Source organism: Hippoglossus stenolepis, chromosome 4 (genome assembly GCF_022539355.2).
Source record: "Hippoglossus stenolepis isolate QCI-W04-F060 chromosome 4, HSTE1.2, whole genome shotgun sequence".
Classification (NCBI taxonomy): Eukaryota; Metazoa; Chordata; class Actinopteri; order Pleuronectiformes; family Pleuronectidae; genus Hippoglossus; species Hippoglossus stenolepis.
In genome coordinates, this window is record NC_061486.1 from 7320664 (window position 1) to 7342870 (window position 22207).

Here is a 22207-nt window from a genome sequence, read left to right on the forward strand (position 1 = left end):
TCTCTTGTGGGCCATGGTTCTTTGTGAAACCACACTTCGGCCTACATGTTCAGTCAAGAGCCTGAAGCCGCATGTTCCTCCAAGACTCAGTCTCCCAGGGGGCACAGAGGGTGAACCCCCAGGGACACAGGTTTCAACTCCCATTGGTCACTCTGGACCCCATGACCTGTGAGGTCACCGGGCCAATATAAAGCCAGGTTGATGCAACTCTTCCCTCTCTTTCTACACTCCCTCCAAGGAGAGAAGGCTGTCGAGCCTCGTCCTGCCTCTTCCTACGATCCTTCCACAGGATGGAAGGCTGTGGAGCCTCTTCTCCAGCTCATATCTTCTCTTCCCATCCAACTCTTCGAGAGGAGCACAAAGGTGCAGCTTCCAGCTCATCTCACCAAGGAAACCTCCTCGCCCTCCAAGCTCTACCAACGTCCAGCAACACTGATGTCCTGCTTGCAAACTTCAGCCAGCAACTGAACTGAACTGAACTCAACAGAAACCAGCAAGACGACACAAAACTGCGAACTGCACAGCAACTTCCTTTTTCCCCTTTCCACGGACTGGTAACACAACTGGGCTTAATAATTATACTAGGCTAAGCAAGACTGTTTATTCGATTCTGTGTGAGGTTTATAAGTTTGATTTGTGGTGTTGTGATATTTTGGGTACAAGTTATTGAGAAAGTAATGTTAGTCTGTTATGCTCTTCACAGTCTTTCGTCATCCAATCTAGTAACTTCCTCTAATTTGGCACACACACAGACACACGCATAACTCTTCACCTCATTATCTCTACAGGTCGTAAACATTCCAATAGGTGGGGGAAGGGTGTTGTCTCTTTGGCTAGCCACCATTTCGAAAGCGCGCTGACTCACACAGACACACACACATGTATACACACATACCTATCTTTGTTTAGCAATTAGACCGTTAGTAATTTGTGTTTTTATACTTTATTATATTCATAATAAATGTTTTTCTTTCACAAATGTTTTTCCATTAATGTTGCATAAGTGAATTTCGCCAACCTCTACACTGTCAAGAACCCCATATCTTTCAACTTAGCTCACTATCTATATGGTAATTTTGGTTATAGTTATTAATTTAATTGTTAATCAGAGTTCCAAATTTGTAGTTAGAACCTTTATCTATGAGACTTAATCAATAAATTGGCTATCTTTTCCCTTCCTTTGAAGGGTGGTGCCCCGAGGTAACTTCAATCAATTAAAGGTATTATTTAATATTAATAATAAAATATTAATATTTAATATTTTATTTTGATAACCACATTTTTTGAATGCCGAAAGGCACACCATTTTATGGTATCACGTTTGATGCATTATGGCACAACATTACACTCACACTTATCCCATATTCCTAAAAATGCAACATTTCTAATACTAGAAATATTCCCAGTCCAATATTACTAGGTCAATATTTCCATGACTGTTAACTTACTCCTCCAATGTTCCTGTTTGCATGCAGCCGTTACCTGATTAATTTAAAACTGTGTTCTTACTGGATTTCGTGTTCAGTGCACAGAGGCCAGGCCGTGTGATGCAAACTGCGCTAAAACCTGAGACCTGTTTGAGACACATGTTCCGAATGCACTGTAAACATGAAGGTTGCTCCTGAAACACTGATGGTATCATCATCTCACGTGTTTTAATAAGAAAATTCTTATTTCAGAAGATGTTGTTGGCATGACCCCTATTACATTGTCACATTAATTAGGAATAAAATATATAAGACATATATATAATGGTGAAAAGACACATAGACACATAAACATGTGTAACTGTGTGGTGCACGGCAGAAAGATGGTTTATCTCAGGGTTCGAGGATGTTTGACTGTGGTTGTGCATACATGAGGGAGGGTAAATATTATTGACAGTCGTTGTAAAGATCAGTACTGTGCATTTCAGCACTGTATTTTTGTAATTGTTTAAATGGTTTCTTACTATCCTGGAATTATACTTATTGTACTATTACTACAAGTAAATACCTCTAGATTGGAAATTTAGGAAAATGCTAAAAATCTGCAAATTGCAGAGTAAAAACTCAAATTTTGTTTATTACATTTTTTGGACTAATATATATGATACTGATCTGACACAAACCTGGTGCAACTTTTTTAACAGTGTTTCAGTGTCAGGCTCTTGAACCACATCACTCATGTCAGTCATCACAGCACAATTAACCTACAGGTATATTAACAGTGTAGTTATTCAAAACGATCATGAATCACATGAAGAGTGTTTTCCGACACGCTCTCCATTGGAGTGAGCTGCTGCAGTGCGCGACATCTCCAGAGCACAATTAGAGGACAAGTCTCATATCCCCTGTTTAGTAATTAACAGACTGGCTGATTATTAACGTAAAGCTCCTGAGTCTAATTGCGCAACCTGAAGTTTTCACAAACTTTCTGCCTCTGAACCCCAGAGGATGTCAACTCAGCAGATACGTTATTTGCAGGCAATTAGACAGAATCAATGCTCTTACTAATCTGTTGGCATCAAGAGCTTTAGTGAAATATTAAATGGCCTATTTAAGTGTGGAGTACAATAAAACTATTTTCAGTGAAATAAACTAAAAAGCTATTAGAGGATGGGATTAATAAAGGATGCAACAAAGAAAACCCCAAGAAAATGTGGTCTCATTATGTTACTGTTGGGGATCGGGTCCAGACAAAGGAAGGATGAGGCCTACATGGGCCTTTAACAGCCTGCCTCGAGTTGTTTCCTGCTGTGAGGCCGAAAAATACCCAGAATGCTTTTGGGGCATCCATGTTTTTTGGACCGCCGCCCGAGTTTAAACTCCGGCCTTCCATTGGCTGAGAGCCAACAGACCCCACGGCCCCCCCTGGAGGGAGGCCGGACATTTCTCAGGTAATAAATACAGAGAACCCCTCAATTCATTGCTTTTTCCCGTGCGCTGAAGATAGGACCAGAACCTCTCCCGGTTCCTCCAGATGATCCAGACACTTAAAGGGAGCAACCAATCCAAACATTTGTATTTTTATTTTTTTCTTAAAGGGGACATTGTATGCCCATTTTACCACAAGTTGATTTGGTTCCTTGGGGTCTTAATGAAATGTCTGTAACATACTTTGGTCAAAATACCACAAGGATCATTTCAAACAGCACCCTTTTTACCCTGTATAAAACAGCCCTCCACAGACTGACCTGTTTTGAGTGCCTGTTCCTTTAAATGCTAATGAGCCAGCTCCCCTCTCCCCCATGATTTTAAACGATATAAATTACATATTTTATATGATATAAATTATCAAATATGCATCCCATACTTTGTATTCCCCTTCTGTTGTCCTGGAGTTTTAATTTTCCCAATCACATAATTAAATGTCCCCCTCTGTCCATCCACTACAAGCAGATAGACAGAGAGAGAAAGAGAGGGGTGGGGGCTATGAAGACCATCATTTACCCCAAACCCCGACATTCAACGGGTACAACAACAAGCGGAGAAAGGAGAAAGGAGAATGGGTCAGGAATGTACACAGCAAGTGCGCTCGTGGTGTAAACCGAGGGGGTTCATGTTAATAGTGCTGAACACTGATCCCTGACTGTGTGGCGTTAACACATTCTAGTGTCCTTCCGATCCACCAGGTTGCGGGCTGACCAGCGCTGAGAAATGCGCGTCCTGTGTGAACAGCCAGGCGGCTGCGTGCTCGAGAACGGCGCTGCGCTGCGCGTCCGGTGTAAAGGGCAGGACACATTCGCCAAAGAGAACGAGACGAATTCTCTCCTATCCGGCCCGCTCGTTTCCCGCTGCCACCGCGCGAATCAGCTACTCTAGAGGCCACGAACACAAGTAAGAGGCTTATGTCTGGGCAGAGAGTAGTTTAAACATTAGCGTGTTATTATTTGAGTGTATATTTCTGTAGGACCGCCGAGTCCCTTTGTTTTGTGTCATCGCGTCCTGACGAATCTGCGTTTACAGCCACATCGCGGCACTGTTTACCGTTAGACCAATTTTGCGGAGATTTTAACCCATTAAAAGATCGGTACACAGCTGGAGGGATCTTAGTTCATCCGCCTGGGTACCGAGTGGTAAAGTCCCCTCAAAGTTGTCTCTGGCGGTGTTTGAGATCTCCTCTGATCACTCTTTGCATGTTTCCTTCTCTCTCTCTCTCTCTCTCTCTCTCTCTCTCTCTCTCTCTTCTCTCTCTCTCTCTTTCTCCTAAACCCGCCTGCACACACGTTCCGACCTGCATCCACATAATTCACGTGTTATACCTGTCCAGGGACGAATTCAGTAACACGACACCACGCGGTTAGACCGCCATCTTAAATTCAGTAATACGACGTCATCCCCCGTGACTTCGTACGCCATCTTGACTCCCCCTTCTCTCTCTCTCACACACACACACACACACACACACATAGGTATTACATGTGTGTTATAAATCGTGTTAAGTGCTAGTGTTGTGATCTTTGATATAGTGGATTCTTGTTAGGATAATAGTCATCAATTAACATTGAGGTTATTATCTTTAATAAATTCTATTGTATTTAATGTACCGGTATTTTGTGATTATTTGTGCATATGTATGTGACTACAGCTGGAACATGATAGCCAGTGCTTGAACTTAAACCTTCACTGTTCATTTTACAATCATTAATAGTAAATATTGAGATTTTATGAGACTGATCTTTACAGATTGATTGTTGGTCCCTGATACCAGGGTGGTGCCCCGTCTTTGATAAATTATAATTACAAATTGTATTATTCTTAGTTGATAATTTTATTGTTTCTCATTAATTATTTCATTCTTAATTGATAACTTTATTTGTTTTTAATTAATAATTTTATTATTTTAAGAAATAATTTTATTATTTTAATAATCATATTTTATTATTAATAATTAGCCAACATCAAGTCTACCTACTATTGCACAACATTACTTACAGTCCTGATGGTATAAAAATAAGACTTTCATGAAATGTTTATGATTATATATTCTTTAGTGATATACAGCAGTTGTTCTTGACTGAGCACGGGGCAGCCGGCGTGCAGGGTGTCGACGTCTCCCTCACCATTTCTGTGGAGGTTCCACCAGAAGATCCTATCGTATCTCAACTTGTCTTGTCTTAACTTACCTTATCCTAACTTTCATGACTTGTCTTGTGTCGTGTCTTAACTCATCTTATCGTATCTTATCTCATGATCATATCCTTGTGAAATCTCTGATCATCATCATGTCCACAAACTTTTAATTGTCCACTATATGTTGCAGCTCCAGTACTGTTCACTGGACAAACCCATCACCACTTCAAAGTAAAGCATTTGGGAATTAAAGTGATGTTTCTGAATACAGAACAGAGGTGCAGCTCTGTCTTCAGACTTCACAGTCACAAATCTCTGGGGAATCATTGTTTATTGAATATCCAACATGCAGGTAGAGAATTGTATAGAAACCATCCACCTCCACTTTGCCACCATCATTCTCACCGCCTGATGTCCTGCAGCCTCAAACCCGTGGTCGATGTAAGTTCTCAGGCTTACTCATCAGCTTCCGCTCAACACTGACGCCCGGGCTTGACGCTCAGCAGCGATGTGCATACTTCTCCTGCGGACACAGTCAGACAACGTGAGCCAACAAAACACGGGTGAGAAGATCCATTCCACAGCAAAGAGAATGTCCTTCCTCCTGCAGCAGCTCCACAGTCTGAGCTCCTCTTCCTCCCTCCTCCTCCTCCTGCAGGCTCCTCTGTCAGAATCAAACCTGCCTCCAGGTCCTCCTCACATGTGAGATCAGCTTTACCTCCACAGCCTGAGGAGATGGGTTTTACACTATTACACTCATCACACTGGTTTATTCTCTTACAACAACAAACAAGCATATCCCCAAAACTTTTTATTTAGGTTGTTTGTGCAAATAAATCTGATTAAATTATTAAATTCTGAGCCTGGTTGCCAAACAACTTATTGTATGATATACAAAGATCAACTTGCCACCTTTATTATAGCCTATATATATATATAATTATATTTTATTTTATTATTTGTTTTAGGTGATTTATAAATCACAGCGACAGTATGGGTCTTGAGCCTGGAGTCACAGCTGTACATCTGCAGGCAACAGTGCTGAACAACATCCCATCTGTAATAAAGCTCCACAAACCTGAGCAGAGAGACTAATTAATTCATTGATGTAATTAGGCCATTATACTATTATTATTACTATATTATTATTAATATTATTATTGTTGTTGTTGTGATTCCATGCACGAATAACCACATGTGACTGTGACATGCATAAACCAATTGAACTGAAACCACCCAGCGACAAGGAATTTACTAATCACTTTTTAATTACCAAAATGTGAGTAATGTAATGGCTATATCTGGCCTATGGGCATCTGTTCAATATAGTTTCCCTTCTAATGGACAGTAAACAAACATATTCAAAGTTTAAATTTGTATTTCAGGAGAACAGATTGACTGAGGGTTGTTTTGTATTTTATTTATTATCTATAACACAATTTGACATATCTTTACTAGTATCAAGGAAACTTGTATTTAGGCTGCTTACACACATATAAATATTCAAATAAATTTACCTACTCTATTTGTGCATGGAAACAAACATTTGTATTTAAATTTTTATAATATTCGTTATAAAGTGTGAAGCTCTGTCACAGACTTGCTCATGAATCCTGCAGGATCAGCAGTGCATGCTAAAACAGAGAAACTGAGAGGCTGAAGCACAGCAGCTGCCAGATTGTGTCAGTAACAACTAAAATTCATCCCACAACTGTCAACAACCTGTATTGACCTGGTGGCGATCCAGTTAAATGTCGGGACTTGTGACACACAAGGTTTAATCAGTGTCTGGTTATTTTTGTTCAGACAGCATTCTGTTCTCTCTCTATGTTACAAATAAATCCTTTGAATTACATCAGTACAACTTTGGAAATGTTCACTCCCTTATGGCAGTGCAAGAACGGGTTGCTGCAGATTTCATAAAACTAGGTTGCATTTAACAGACACAAAGAAAACAATTAATAGGGTTAATAGCCGGTGGGGAGCACTATGAGAGTTCCCAGTGACGTGGATGGCTGAAGGCTATACGCATGCAGCAGCTGGAAGTCAGTGTAGCAGCACTGCGGTGTATGGGTTTGTTCACGGACACTGTCCTGTCTCAGCTTCCTGGTTTGGCAGGATTCTCACATATGTAAAGAGGATGAGATGACTGCGACCACTGTAAAGAAGAGCAAACTGACGTTGTTTCCTGGAACAATTCCTGACAGGAGAGGCCGATGCAAACAGTCTTTAACGCACAGGGGTGGAGAGGACATCCACAGAAGGATCACGTTTCCCGATGGAGAAGTCAATGACAGGGAAGATGCAGCTGATGAACCATAGAGACAGAATAATGATCCAGATACGGTCTGAGCGCCAGGAGGCCGGGCATCGCAGGGGGTAGACGATGGAAATGTAACGCTCCAGTGACATGGTGGCCAGGATTAAGGGGGTGTTCTGGAAAGTGGCAGTGGATATGAAGAGCAGGGGAACACAGTATACCAGAGCAAATTTCACCCGACCCATGACGAAGAGGAAGAGCAGCACAGAGGTCATGAGCTGGAGGGTGTCGTTGACCAGCATGGAGGCGAACAGGATGTAGCGGGACGTGTCCAGGAACTGCCTGTGGGACGCAAAGATGTGCAGCATGACAGCGATGCAGCACAGGAAGACGCAGAAGAACGGGATGACCACACACACCTTGATGATCACAGACAGGCTCCTGTGGAGGTTGCGTTGGTTTGAAGCTCAGTCAGATTCTGCATTTGCAGCTGTGGGAGGCTGGGAGCACACATGTTAAAGCACTTAAAGCTCCATGCACATATTGAGAAATAAAATGAATAAACACATAAAAGCAACAAACATAATCTACTTGATAACTTATAGAAACCTCCAGCATTGTAAATACTCCTTTGACTTGAAAGAAGTTTAAACTTTGTCTCAATAAACATCAATAAATTTTCATAATAACAAAGCACTTCATTCACCTACGAATGTCTTCGGCCTGTCAGAAGAGTTCAGATTTCTATTCTTCTCATCATAAGATGTGTCTTCGATGAATGTTCCTGAGATGTTTCCTAATTCTGCCTTGTTTTATATGCTGTGTCTGATATAGTCTGATTCCCTCCAGAGATAAAGCCATTTCATGCTTTCATCATTACATTATGTTTCTAATAACAGATTTCCCAGTGGGGAGTTGGACTCACGGGCTGAGACGAGATCTGTGGAAAAAGAAGCCTGAACATGGAAAGTGTTTACAGAAACTTTTTCTAATCATAGCAAATTTAAAATCATAATAAACACGTCACAAGTGATGTTGTGACTGAACTTGGTCAGGACCCTCAGAACCCTTCAGAGCAAAGTCATGAAACCGGGATCTTTTTAAAAGTATTATTTTATTGCTTGAAAATTCAAATACATCAGTTATGTCTCCAACTAAAGTCTTGGCAGAGTGTAATTACTTAAAATCAATTCCAAACATCATTTTACATTGTTTGCCACTCAAAATAATTGATGATCCCACCACCACAATAAGCTGCTGATTTACATTATTCCCAAGTGTATGATGTTCATGAGTTGCAATAGAATATTCCATTCATATTCTGTTTCAGCGTTACAGAGCAAAGTCTGATTATGACGTCAAGCAGTTGGTAAATTGTCGCAGTGGCTACGATGTTTCAAGACAAAGGAAACCTAATAAGACGTCTAATGCGAGCTAAGATTTATATGTCCAGCCAAGTGTGACTACTTCCACATGTCTGAATTTAATATTGTTTATTCTGGTTATGACCTTATTCAGGTGAGGATCATCAGAGCATGCCGTTGACATGGCAGTGTCTTATTCAGACTTATGCCCTAATGCTGATCTTTGAACATTTCATTCATGCTAACCTGTTGTCCAGTGTGTGCAGAATTTGAAGACCCCAGTGGTGAAGGTACTTTGCAGCTGAACTTCACTCACTTTCTTCCAAACATGGCAGGTTGTGGGTAGCCTTCAGTTGTCATAAGGTGTTTAGTTTGTTCCAATTGGGCTGATTGTGGGGCCACACATGGCCTTTAGAGAGGACCTACTCCTCATTTTAAATATAACTGTTTCAATATAAACGCTCATTCTAAAGTAAAGAAAACACTATATAATTTAGAAGAAACACTAAAGAAAACATCACTTGATTCTTTTATATTCATTTATCAATAGATCCCTCATAAATCTACACACTGAACCTAACATGACCGAGTGCCATCTGTCACTGCAGCAGTGTGTGGTTCTGTTGTCCAGCTGCAGTTGTATAAACCAGTATGTAGAGGATCAGAATTAAACCAGGATATTAAGAGAACTTGTTTGACTAGCTGCATTATTTCTCCATCCTGTTTGTTCTAGTGGTGAAAATCATGAAATATCACACTATACATGCCCATAGGTAAGGAACACATTGTGCAACAGGACATATTTTCTTATGAAAATAAACAGATAGTTTCGCACAGAATTGAAAACGTGGATAAATTTTGTTTGCCAAAGTATTTTAATTAATCTATCTATTTATTTCTGCTGATGTGGTGCTGTCACTCAACTGAGCCGTTTCCAGCTGTCACGGGCTGGTTTCGATTGACGCTGGCGCTGAGAGATTCTGCTGAGAGGACACTTCTGTGAGCTGACCAGACTCACACCAGTGCAGCTTCAGAACTGCTGAGCAAAGTGTTTTTGTAGCAGTGCTTTATCAGTCATGAAAAGCATGTCACAGTGACGCTTTGTGAGCTGTAGATGTCACTACAGTCAGTGAAGCTGAGTCTCTCTCAGTGAGTCCATTACTGCAGGATCTGCAGTTGGTCTCACTGACGCTGTGAAAGCATTATGTTGTTACTATCACCAGAATTTACCTAAATTACACTACACTTATCCCATATCCCAAAAATGCAACATTTCTAATACTAAAATATTCCAGTCCAATATTACTAGGTCAATATTTCCAAGACTGTTAACTTTCTCCAATGTTCCTGCTTGCATGCAATGCTAATTTCCGATTAATTTTAAAACTGAGTTCTACTGATTTCGTGTTCAGTACAGAGGCTGCAATGCAGATAAGACATATATATAATGATGAAAAGACACATGTGTGGTGCACTGCAGAAAGATGGTTTTTCATTCCCAGGGTTTGAGGATGCTTGACTGTGGTTGTGCATACATGAGGGAGGGTAAATATTTATACTGATAGTCGTTGTAAAGATCAGTACTGCATTTCAGCACTGTATATTTGTAATTGTTTAATGTTTCTACTATCCTGGAATTATACTTATGGTACTATTAATACAAGTAAATACCACTAGATTGAAATTTAGAAAATGCTCAAAATCTGCAATTGCAGAGTAAAACCCAAATTTTTAGAATTAATTTTTGACTAATATATATAGATAATTGATTTGACACAAACCCGGTGCCACTTTTAACAGTGTTTCAGTGTCAGGCTCTGAACCACATCACCTATGTCAGTCATCACAGCACACAATTAACTACAGGTATATTAACAGTGTAGTTATTCAATCCATCATGAATCACATGAAGAGTGTTTTCCACACGTCATTGGAGTGAGCTGCTGCAGTGCGTTGGCATTCCAGAGCACAATTAGAGGACAAGTCTCATATCTCTGTTTAGTGCACCAACAGACTGGCTGATTATTAACGTAAAGCCTTGAGTCTAATTGCGCAAACTCGTGCTTTTCCTTTTGGTTTCGGGCAAATGGTTGACTATAGAGAAATAGCTCAGAGGGGGTCATCTGTTCTTTATGCACGCTCAAAACAGTGACACGCCTGACAGGGGACGGGACCAAACTGTGCAAAATGAAACTTTCTACCTCTGAACCCCAGAGGTTGTCAACCTGCAGATAAGTTATTTGGGTGTTAACAGACAGAATCAATGCTCTGACTAATCTGTTGGCATCAAGAGTTTTAGGTGAAATATTAAATGGCCCATTTAAGTGTGAGTGAAGAAACTATTTTCAGGAATAAACTAAAAAGATATTAGAGGATGGATTAATAAAGGATGCAACAAAGAAAACCACAAGAAAATGTGGTCTCATTATGTTACTTACAGTCCTGATGGTATAAAAATAAGACTTTCATGAAATGTTTATGATTATATATTCTTTAGTGATATATAGTGGTAGTTGTTCTGATGGAGCATTGTAGCTAAGGTAGGTGTTCTTAGATGTCTCCTCAATGACATTTCTGTGGAGGTTCCACCAGAGACAGTCGGGATAAGAAAAAGACAAAAGGAAAAGTTGAAATGAATTTTAAAATAGTGCTTTAGTCCAAATTGAGGTTGGGACTAAAGTGTTATTTTAATCATAATATTATCTTCCTGGTTAATCCATGGAATCAAATGCACACATAAATCCAAGATATTCAGTTTTCCATGATATAAAAACAGGAAAAAAGTGAAGTAAAAGTGAAACTCTCACCAATCAATTATCCAATGATGAATATACGGCACAGACAGGCAGATTGGTTGAGCAATGTTGTTTTAAAAGGTTGAATGAAATTAAATCAATTACAGCTAGAGAAACAGTAAATGAGGAGCGTTCTTGGAGCTACAAGTATTTTCTCACATGAACTATTCTACTTATCTCAGACAGAGTTGAATTTCATGCATGAACTATTTTGCTAGTCATTTTACTGCTTGGTTTAGGCCTGTTATTTTCTGTATAAACAGCCAGAAGTGAGGTGTCAGTGGTGTACCATGCAATGTTTAAACCTGTGAAATGTGGTCTGGCAAACCTTCCACTGTAGCTCATTTATCAGACCCAGAAACACCTCCAAATTTCCACTGAGGCCTCACTGCCACAACCGCAGTACCCGTGGCTGACAGCCAAGCACTTTGTCAGCTGCAGGCAGATGACATCTGGCCACCTGGAATGCCGCTTGATCAGTGAAGGCCGCCAGCGGGTTCGCTATCGCAGCGCTGGCCTTTATAAAGCCCGCAGTAGTGTGTGGCTGACACTTGGTGAAGCTGTGCCAAAGTGTGGTTATTAATCTTGTGTTGTCCCTAAGCTTCCCGCTGTTGGCCCCTCACATAGCCCACCCCATTAGGACGCACACTCAGCGAATAGACATGGACAGCTCCTGCAGATGTATTTGTTACACCCATGTGCATGGTGTGAGTTTTATGTCCTTTTTCCTGGGTATCTGACACCTCTTCCTTCACTCGCCCGAGCGGGGCTGCTGCCAGGGCCCATGGAAGAGGCCGGACACTCGGGTCGAGCGCCAGAGGTCAACAGGTCTCTGTGCGGCGCACGGCGGCTTTTACAGCTCTCAAACTGCGGGCGGACGCGCCTCGCGGCGTGGGATGCGCTTCCTTCGGGTGGCGAAGAACGGAGTCATGTGAGAGCCTTCCAGCCAAGCTAGGAACACTCCTCCGCTGTTCCGCTTGCCCGGCATCCAGTCTGGGTTGATTCCTTCTATCATGGCTAAGTGTTGTAAGAAGAGAGACGAGAATGTTGTGAAAGACGCACTAGCCAGCCGCTGGTCATCCTCCTGCAGCTGTACGCTCCGATCACCTTGTCTAGGCTGGTCCACGCCACCTTTGTTGGGCGTGTGTTGTAGTCCATGACGATGACCGGGTTTCCGCCCTCGCGCCGCTGATGTCGGCCCCAGGGTGCCGTGTGCCCGTAGGAGCACCACATTCCTGTTTTCTTTTGGGATGTAGGACAAGAGTGGTAGTGGGCGTGGATGCAATCCTGATGAGAACACCTCTTCCTTTGACCGCGAGCAGCCTGTCGGGAGCTCGGGCTTGCCCTCCGAACAGGCCGACTCACGGAGTCAGGAGCTGCCGCATGAAGTTCGTATGAGGTGAAGTAATTGTCACACGTGACATTACGACCGCGGGTAGCCCTCCAGGCTTACATCGAAAGCACTACCTAAACCCTGGTTCCGCTCTTCAAGCGCCCGCTGCTCAAGCTTCCGTACTTGCATCTTCCAAGCGTAGCTTTCTATTTCGTATCGCAGGCTACCCACGACTTGATCCTGCATTTCCTCGCTGGGCATACCGGGACGGAATGGACACCGCCTAGGAGAAAACAGGAGGAGAAGAGATGGAGAGGAGATGAGATGAGGACGAGACTAGCAGCCACTATCTACAACATAACATAACATAACTAATATAAATATAACACAACATAACATAACATAATATAACATAACTGGCTGTTTGGCTCTTTTCTGCGCCCTCTTCGGGTTCAGAGGATGGTTGCTGAGAATAGCTGCTGGAGAACCCAACTCTGGTGAAACGCTTCTGACGCGAATATCGCTATGGCCCGTGAGAGAGTGGCACACTGAGACTTATGGTGGGGTCTAATGTACCCCCTACTCTAAATTGAATCTGTGGTGGGTCTAAATGACCCCACCCATGACAATTTGAGAACACAATCCATTGGCCTGACCGGCCAGGGCTTGCGTATGATCACACGCACGCACTCACGCACGCACACACACACACACAGACACAGACACACTCTGGGTCAATTCGACCCAGGAACAACATAAGGGTTAAAGGAAAGAAGAGGACAACCACTCAATTAGGATTTGGGTTTGAAGCTCGTGAGCTAAAAACTGTTCACAGAAGAGAAAATATCCTTCAGGCAGAACCACGATAGGAGTTATACGAAACTCTGCTGTTCATCAGAGTTGAAATACCAAATACACAATGATTTGTGGTACTTGACACAAACAACACGAAGGAAATAGACAGATCATCTCATAATGAAATAATCAAGAGATACCTTTTTACATAACAGTTCACCTAACTCCAAAGCACATCACTTTATTTATGACCTTATCTGAAAGTTCAGCGCTGGGCTGAAAGGAAACAGCTTTTTGTTCTGACGCCAGAAGAAGAAATTCAAATGAATGTTGGATGTTGACAGATCAGTCAAGCTGATGCATGACATGACTCATTTTCCAACCAAACCACAAAAACACCACAACACTGAAGCTTCAGTGTCTTGGTCAAAGTGACTCCTCCACACATTTTCTTTTTTTTCCCATGGAGAATTCAATCTTCAGCATTAATTATTGGGAAGTGACTTGATGAGTCTTGTTCTGCATCAGTTGGGCTCTTTGCAGCATCATGAAAGTTTCTGGCCAAGGGAAAGAAAAACTTTAAAAGCCATGATTCTACCTGCACAGTTAATTGATGTCATTGTTTTCTTGTAAAGAAAAAACATAAAACAGAACTTTAATTCCGCAACAGTGAAATTGAAATTTTTTAGCTATTAGACATCGTGACATCGTACCTTTTACCGCACGCATCACCTAAGTATTGTATTGGAATTGTAGCTTAACTTCTTGTCTCATCTAGACTTGTCTTAAATTGTCTCTTTACTTGCATTATATCGCATTGTACTTCATTGTATCGTATCCTATCCTATCCTATCCCATTTTTATCATATCGTATCGTATGATATCGTATCGTACGTAATATATCTAACTTTTCTTCTCAACTTGTCTCTGCCTTGTCTTAATCCGTATTGCATTGTATTGTATCGTACTGATCAGATGGTATGGTATCATATCCCATCGTATATGGTATGGTGGACATATCGTATGGTATCGTGTATTAGGTATCGTATCTTATCGTAGATCGTGAAAGTATTGCATCAGAAAGTATTGCATCGTATCGCATCATATTTCACGTATGATATCGCATCTTTAACTTGTCTTGTCTCAACTTGACTAGACTTAACTTGTCTTGTCTTAAGTTGTATCCCTTATCATCCTATCGTATCTCAACTTGTCTTGTCTTAACTTACCTTATCCTAACTTTCTATGACTGTTCTAGGTCTTGTCTTAACTCATCTTAACTTATCGTATCTTATCTCATGATCATATTCTGCAAATTCTGATCATCATTATGTCCAATAAACTTTTAATTGTCCACTATATATCACAGCACCAGCACCAAGTTCACTGGACAAAACCCATCACCACTTTCAAAGTAAAACACATCTGGAAATTAAAGCAGATGTTTCCCTAAATACAGAACAGAGGTGCAGCTCTGTCTCTCTCTCAGGATTTCACAGTCACAAATCTCTGGGGGAATCATTGTTTATTGAATATCCAACATGCAGGTAGAGAATTGTATAGAAACCATCCACCTCCACTTTGCCACCATCACTCACCGCCTGATGTCCTGCAGCCTCTCAAACTCGTGGTCGATGTAAGTTCTCAGGTCATCGATCAGCTTCCGTTCAACACTGATCGCCTGCCGGACGTTCAGCAGCGATGTGTACATTTCTCCTGGTGGACAAAACAGGACAACGAGGCCAACAAAACACGGTGAGAAGATTCTTCCGCTGTTAAAGGAGTTAAATGTCCTTCCTCCCTGTAAAAGCTCCACAGTCTGGAGCTCCTCTTCCTCCTCCTCCTCCTGCAGGCTTCTCTGTCAGAATCAAACCTGCCTCCAGGTCCTCCTCACATGTGAGATCAGCTTTCACCCACAGCCTGAGGAGATGGGTTTTACACCATTACACTCATCACACTGGTTTATTTCCTCTACAACAACAACAGGACTATTCCAAACTTTTATTTAGGTTGTTTGTGCAAATTAATCTGATTAAATTATTAAATTTGAGCCTGGTTGCCTGCAAACCACTTATTGTATGATATAAAGATCAACTTGCCACCTTTATTATAGCCTATATATATAATTATATTTATTTAATTTGATCTATTTGTTTCAGGTGACCTACAAACCAATGCATAGCACAAGGGTCTTAAGTTTGGAGTCACAGCGACATCTGCAGGCGACAGCGCTGTACAACATCCCATCTGTAGCAATAAAGCTCCATAAATTTGAGAAGAAAGATTCATTAATTGTTGGTGTAATTAGGCTATTATTATTATCATTATTATTATTATTATTATTATTATTATTATTATTATTACATTACATGTTAATAATGTTGATATGGATTAAACTACATGTGTCACTGTGACATGCATATGGTGCTTTACACCCTTAACTTAAAGAACCAGTTCACAATAAATATACTGTTAATCACTTTTTAATCCCCAAGAAAATGTGAGTAATATCTGACCTATGGGCATCTGTTCAATATAGTTTCCCTTCTAATGGACATTGCAAAAAAAAAAAACATATTCAAAGTTTTAATTTGTGTATTTCAGGCCCCCAGAGAACAGATTGACTTGGTGGGTTACATTTTGTATTTTTATTTATTATTGAGGTTTATCTATAACACAATTCTGACACATCTTTACCAGCATCAAGGGAAACTTGCATTTAGGCTGCTTACATACACATATATAAATATTCAAATGGGAATTTCAGCCCACTTATTTGTGCATTGTTCAAACATTTATGGTATTTAAATTTTTATAATATTCGTTATAAAGTGTGAAGCTCAGTCACAGACTTGCTCATAAATCCTGCAGGATCAGCAGTGCATGCTCAATGAGAAACTGAGAGGCTGAAGCACAGCAGCTGCCAGATTGTGTCATAACAACTAAAATTCAATCCCACAACTGTCAACAACCTGTATTGACTCTGGTGGCGGATCCATAAATGTGTCGATCTTGTGGACACACAAGGTTTAATCAGTGTCTGGTTATTTCTTGTTCAGAGATTGTACATTCTGTTCTCTCTGCGTCACGAATAATCTTTGAATTACATCAGCAACTGAAATGTTCACTCCCTTTATGTATATGCAAGAACGGGGTTGCTGCAGACTTCATAAAACTAGGTTTCAGACATTTAACAGACAATAAAGAAAATACTTAATACTTTTTAAATATGTTTCATGATAACATCGGCACATGTTTGAAAGTATGATGGAAAACTAGTTGTACATTAGACTTATAATATTTTAATTCATATCATTGACTCATATAATACATTTCCACTGATAATAATCATTCAGTGGATCCAGAATGTTGCATTAAATGGGCAATGAATCAAGCAATACAATTTATTTTAAGCTTCTTCTTTACATTTTTCATCATGGTAGACACGAGTAATTTGGGCAGTGTAGGATAGTGTTTGTTGTAGATCTGATGCTGCTGACTGACAAACAAAAGGATTGGATGAGTCTTCTGTGCAGTACAATCAACCGTTTCATTAAGATACAATGATGTTTACAAACAAAATGACTGTCTAGGACTTTTTTAATACCCTCTGAGGCCTTTGGGAGAAGAAATTGAAATTGTTTTTTGAAAGGATTTGTTATAATCTTAGCTCTATGTTTTTTTTTATGAATTTTTACATCAAAAATGGCAGATACACATGGCATATACATTTACCCAGAAGAACAAGGACTTTGTAGTTTTGTCACCATTACTTACAATGGAAGTGTGCAATAGAAGTCATTCTTAAAGGCTTGTGTGGAAAAGTAAGAATATAAACCTGTTGGCAATGTTCACATGGGCTCCTGACTCCTGTTTTTAATCTTATTTAATTTACGACTCAGGGTTTGACTCTCTTTACATAGAGGAACGTTTTCCATGCAGCCCCTGAGACTTGGTCTTAAGCTGTGAGATGAGCGGACCTGGCAGAAAACGTGGGATCAGGATGAAACAGAACAATTAAAAAAGGCGATGTCCTCTGGCCGCCAGTTGGCGTGGCAGCAATTAAGTGATCCCGGGGTGATGGGATGGCTGAAGGCCAGCACGCACAGCAGCAGCTGGAAGCCGTGCAGCAGCACCGCGCATGGCTTTGCTCACGGACACTCTGTCCTGTCTCAGCTTCCTGGGTCTCCAGCAGGATTCTACATATGGTAAAAGAGGATGATGACTACGACTCACTGCAAAGAAAAGAGCAACTGAGCAGCAGCTTTGAACAATGTCTGATAGGAGAGAGGTTGACAAGAATAGTTTTGCAATGCACAGGGGTGGAGAGGAGATCCACAGAAGGATCACGCTTCCGGCGGAGAAGTCAATGACAGGTAAGATGCAGCTGATGAACCATAGACACAGAATGATCCAGATACGGGTCTGAGCGCCAGGAGGCCGCATCGCAGGGGTAGACGATGGAAATGTAATTACCCAGTGAGCATGTGGCCAGGATTAAGGTGTTCTGGAAAGTGGCGTGGATATGAAGAGCAGGGAACACAGTATACCAGAGCAAATTTCACCCTAACGATGATTTAAGAGTGGAAGAGGCACAGAGGTCAGTGAGCTGGAGGTGTCGTTGACCAGCATGGAGGCTTAACAGGATGTAAAGGGACGGTCCAGAACTGCTCAGGACGCAAAAGATGTGCAGCATGACAAAGGATGCAGCACAGGAAGACTTTTAGAAGAACGGGGATGACCACACACACCTTGGATGATCACAGACAGGTTCCCGTGGAGTAGTTGCGTTATTTCAAGCTCAGTCAGATTCTGCATTTTGCAATGTGGAGGCCGGGAGCACACACATGTGCCACCCAGTTCCATGTACATACTGAGAAATAAAATGAATACACACATAAAAGCAACAACATAATCTACTTGATAATTTATAGAAAACCTCCAGCATTGTAAATACTCCTTTGACTGTAAAGCAGTTTGAACTTTGTCTCAATAAACATCCAATTTTCATAATAACAAAGCACTTCATTCACCTACGAATGTCTTCGGCTCAGTCAGAAGAGTTCAGATTTCTATTCTCTCATCATATATGCCTGATGAACGTTCCTGAGACGTTCTCCCTCTAATCTCTGGCCCCGTTCCTATATACAGTCTGGGATATAGGCCCGATTCCTCCAGAGAGCAAAGTCATTTCAAGGCTTCATCATAAGCATTATGTTTCTCATCATCAATAGATTTCAGTGGGGAGCTGGACCATATTTGAGACGAGATCTGTGAAAGAAGCTCCTGAACATGGAGAGTGTTGTGACATGAAACCTTCAAATCATAGCAACTTAAAATCATAACACGCTACTAAGTGATGTTGTAATTGAACGGTTTAGACCCTCAGAACCCTTCAAAGTAAAGTCATAAAACCGGATTCTTTAAAAGTATTATTTATTGTTTAAAAATCTCTAAATACATCAGTTATGTCTCCAAACCAAAGTCTTGGCAGTGTAATTACTTTTACAGTAAATTCACTTCAACATCATTTACATTAATGCCACCAAATAATTGATGATCCCCACTGTCTACAATAAGCTGTTGATTTACATTATTCTAAGTATGATGTTCACATGAGTTGCTAATAGAATATTCCATTCATATTCTTTGTTGTATGTTATAGAGCAAAGTCTGATTATGATTAAGCAGTTGGTAATTGTCGGGCATGATGTTTCAAGATGCTGTGAAAACTCTAATAAGACGCTCTAGCTTTATCAAGATTTATATCCATTATGTGACTACTTCCACATGCTCCGAACTTGATTATTGCTTATTCTGGTTATGACTTTGTCTGTGTGAGGGATCATCAGAGCATGCTGTTGACATGGCAGTGTCTTATTCAGACCTATGTCTTAATTGCTGATTTTGAATATTTCTGTCTGCAGCACCCTAGCGTTCAGTGTGTAGAATTTAGTGACTCCTAGTGGTGTAGCTTGGCATTTCTGCATGAACCCCCTCACCTCACCCCTTCCAAACATGAAAGAGAAGCTGTGGTAGCCTTCAGTTGTCATAAAAACCCAAAAGGTGTTTAGTTTGTCCAGTCTCGGCTACTGTAAATAACATGGCGGCTTCCTTAGAGAGGACCTGCTCCTTATTTAAATATAAACTGTTTCAATATAAACGGCTCATTCTAAAGTAAAGAAAACAACAATTCATACAATTTAGAAGAAACACTAGTGAAAACATCACTTGGATTCTTTTTTATATTCACTTTCTGTCAATAGATCCCTTTCACATAAATCTTACACACTGAACCTTTAATATGACCGAGTGCCATCTGTCACTGCAGCAGTGTGGTTCTGTTGTCCAGCTGCAGCAAAGTTGTATGTAAACCAGTATGTAGAGGATCAGAATTAAACCAGGATATTAAGAGAACCTGTTTGACCAGCTGCATTATTTCTCCATCCTGTTTGCCCTGTGTGGTGAAAATCATGAACATCGTCGACCTCACATGTACGACAGGTGCATGAACACATTGTGCAAATATATATATTTTCTCATGAAAAGCTAATAGATAGTTTAGTACAGAATTGAAAACGACAAATTTTGTTTAAGTAAAGGATTTTTAACACCTATCTATTTATTTCTGCCATGTGGTGCTGTCACTAACTGAGCCGTTTCCAGCTGCCGATGGGCGGCTCTGTATCGACGTCGGGCGCCTGAGGATCTTCTGAGAGGACACTCTACATGTGAGCTGACCAGACCTGCTCGTGCGTGCAGTTTGTGAACTGTTGAGCAAAGTGTTTTGGCGCAGTAAGCTCTTTACTTCAGCTCACAGTGCTGACGCTTTCGATGCAGGCGACGCTTGTAGCTGTAGATGCTACCATAGTCAGTGAAGTTGAGTCTTTCTCTCAGTGAGTCCATTACTGCAGGATCCAGAGTTGTTGGGTCTTCACTGACGCTGTAGCATTATGTTGTTATTTATCACTGCAGCACCTACCTGCAAACCACACCACACTTATCCCATATTCCTAAAATGCACATTTCTAATACTAGAAATATTCCCAGTCCAATATTACTAGGTCAATATTCATGACTGCTAACTTCTTCTCCAATGTTCCTGTTTGCATGCAGTCAAGTACTTCCGATTAATTTTAAACTGAGTTCTTACTGGATTTCGTGGTTCAGTGCACAGAGGCCAGGCCGTGGTGGATAAGACATAGCAGGCAATGATGAAAAGACATATGTGGTGCACGGTAGAAAGATGGTTTATTCTGTGGGTTTGAGGTGGATGTTTGACTGTGGTTGTGCATACATGAGGGAGTGGTAAATATCATTGACAGTCGTTGTAAAGATCAGTACTGCATTTCATACTGTATATTTGTAATTGTTTAATGTAATTTCTTACTATCCTGAATTATACTTATGGTACTATTACTACAAGTGTACTCACTAGATTGGAAATTTAGGAAAATGCTCAAATCTGCAACTGTAGAGTAAAACTCAAATTTGTGAATTTAATTCTTGACTAATATATATGATACTGATTTTGACACAAACCTGTGCCACTTTTTTAACAGTGTTTCAGTGTTTGTGGCTCTTTGAACCATCACTCATGTCAGTCATCACAGCACAATTAACCTACAGGTATATTAACAGTGTAGCTATTCAAAACGATCATGAATCACATGAAGAGTGTTTTCCGACACGCTTCATTGCGAGCTGCTGCAGTGCGCGACATCTCCAGAGCACAATTAGAGGCCAAGTCTCATATCCCCTGTTTAGTAATTAACAGACTGGCTGATTATTAACGTAAAGCTCCTGAGTCTAATTGCGCAACTGAAGTTTTCTTGCTTGGCAAACAAGTTGACTCTATAGAGAACAGCTCAGAGGGGGCTCGCCACTCTTATGCACGCCCCAAGGGCTAGTGGACACGCTCACAGGGGATTGGACCAAACTGTGCAAAACAAACTTTCTACCTCTGAACCCTGAGGTTGTCAACTCAGTAGATAAGTTATTTGCAGGCAATTACAGAATCATTACTTCTGACTAATCTGTTGGCATCAAGAGCTTTAGTGAAGGAGAAATGGCTTCATTTTAAGTGTGGAGGCTAACAAACTATTTTCAGTGAAATAAACTAAAAAGATATTAGAGGATGGATTAATAAAGGATGCACAAGAAACTACAAGAAATGTGGTCTCATTATGTTACTTATAGTCCTGATGGTATAAAAAATAAGACTTTCATAAAACGTTTATGATTATATATTCTTAGTGATATACAGCAGTTGTTCTTGACGGAGCATTGGGCAGCTGGCCGCATGGCGCCCAGACGCCTCCAATTACTCTGTGAGGTTCCACCAGAAGACGGCATCTCCAGACACAGACAAAAGGAAAAGTTGAAATGAATTTTAAAATAGTGCTTTAGTCCAAATTGAGGTTGGACCAAAGTGTTATTTAATTCATACATATTCTCTCTGTTAATCCATGAATCAAAATGCACATAAATCCAAAAGATATATCTAGTTTTCCATGATATAAAAACAGGAAAAAAGTGAAGTAAAAGTGAAATCCTCACCAATCAATTATCCAATGATGAATACATTTACAGATGCCAAGTAGATT

The 22207-nt window shown here is 40.7% G+C and overlaps 2 pseudogenes; both read right to left on the reverse strand.

Annotated features, from left to right (window-relative positions):
- Positions 1-7021: 7021 nt before the first annotated feature.
- On the reverse strand, positions 7022-7798 carry LOC118106746 (annotated as a pseudogene).
- Positions 7799-12896: 5098 nt separating this feature from the next.
- LOC124851642 lies at positions 12897-18419 on the reverse strand (annotated as a pseudogene).
- Between the last annotated feature and the right edge of the window lie 3788 nt (positions 18420-22207).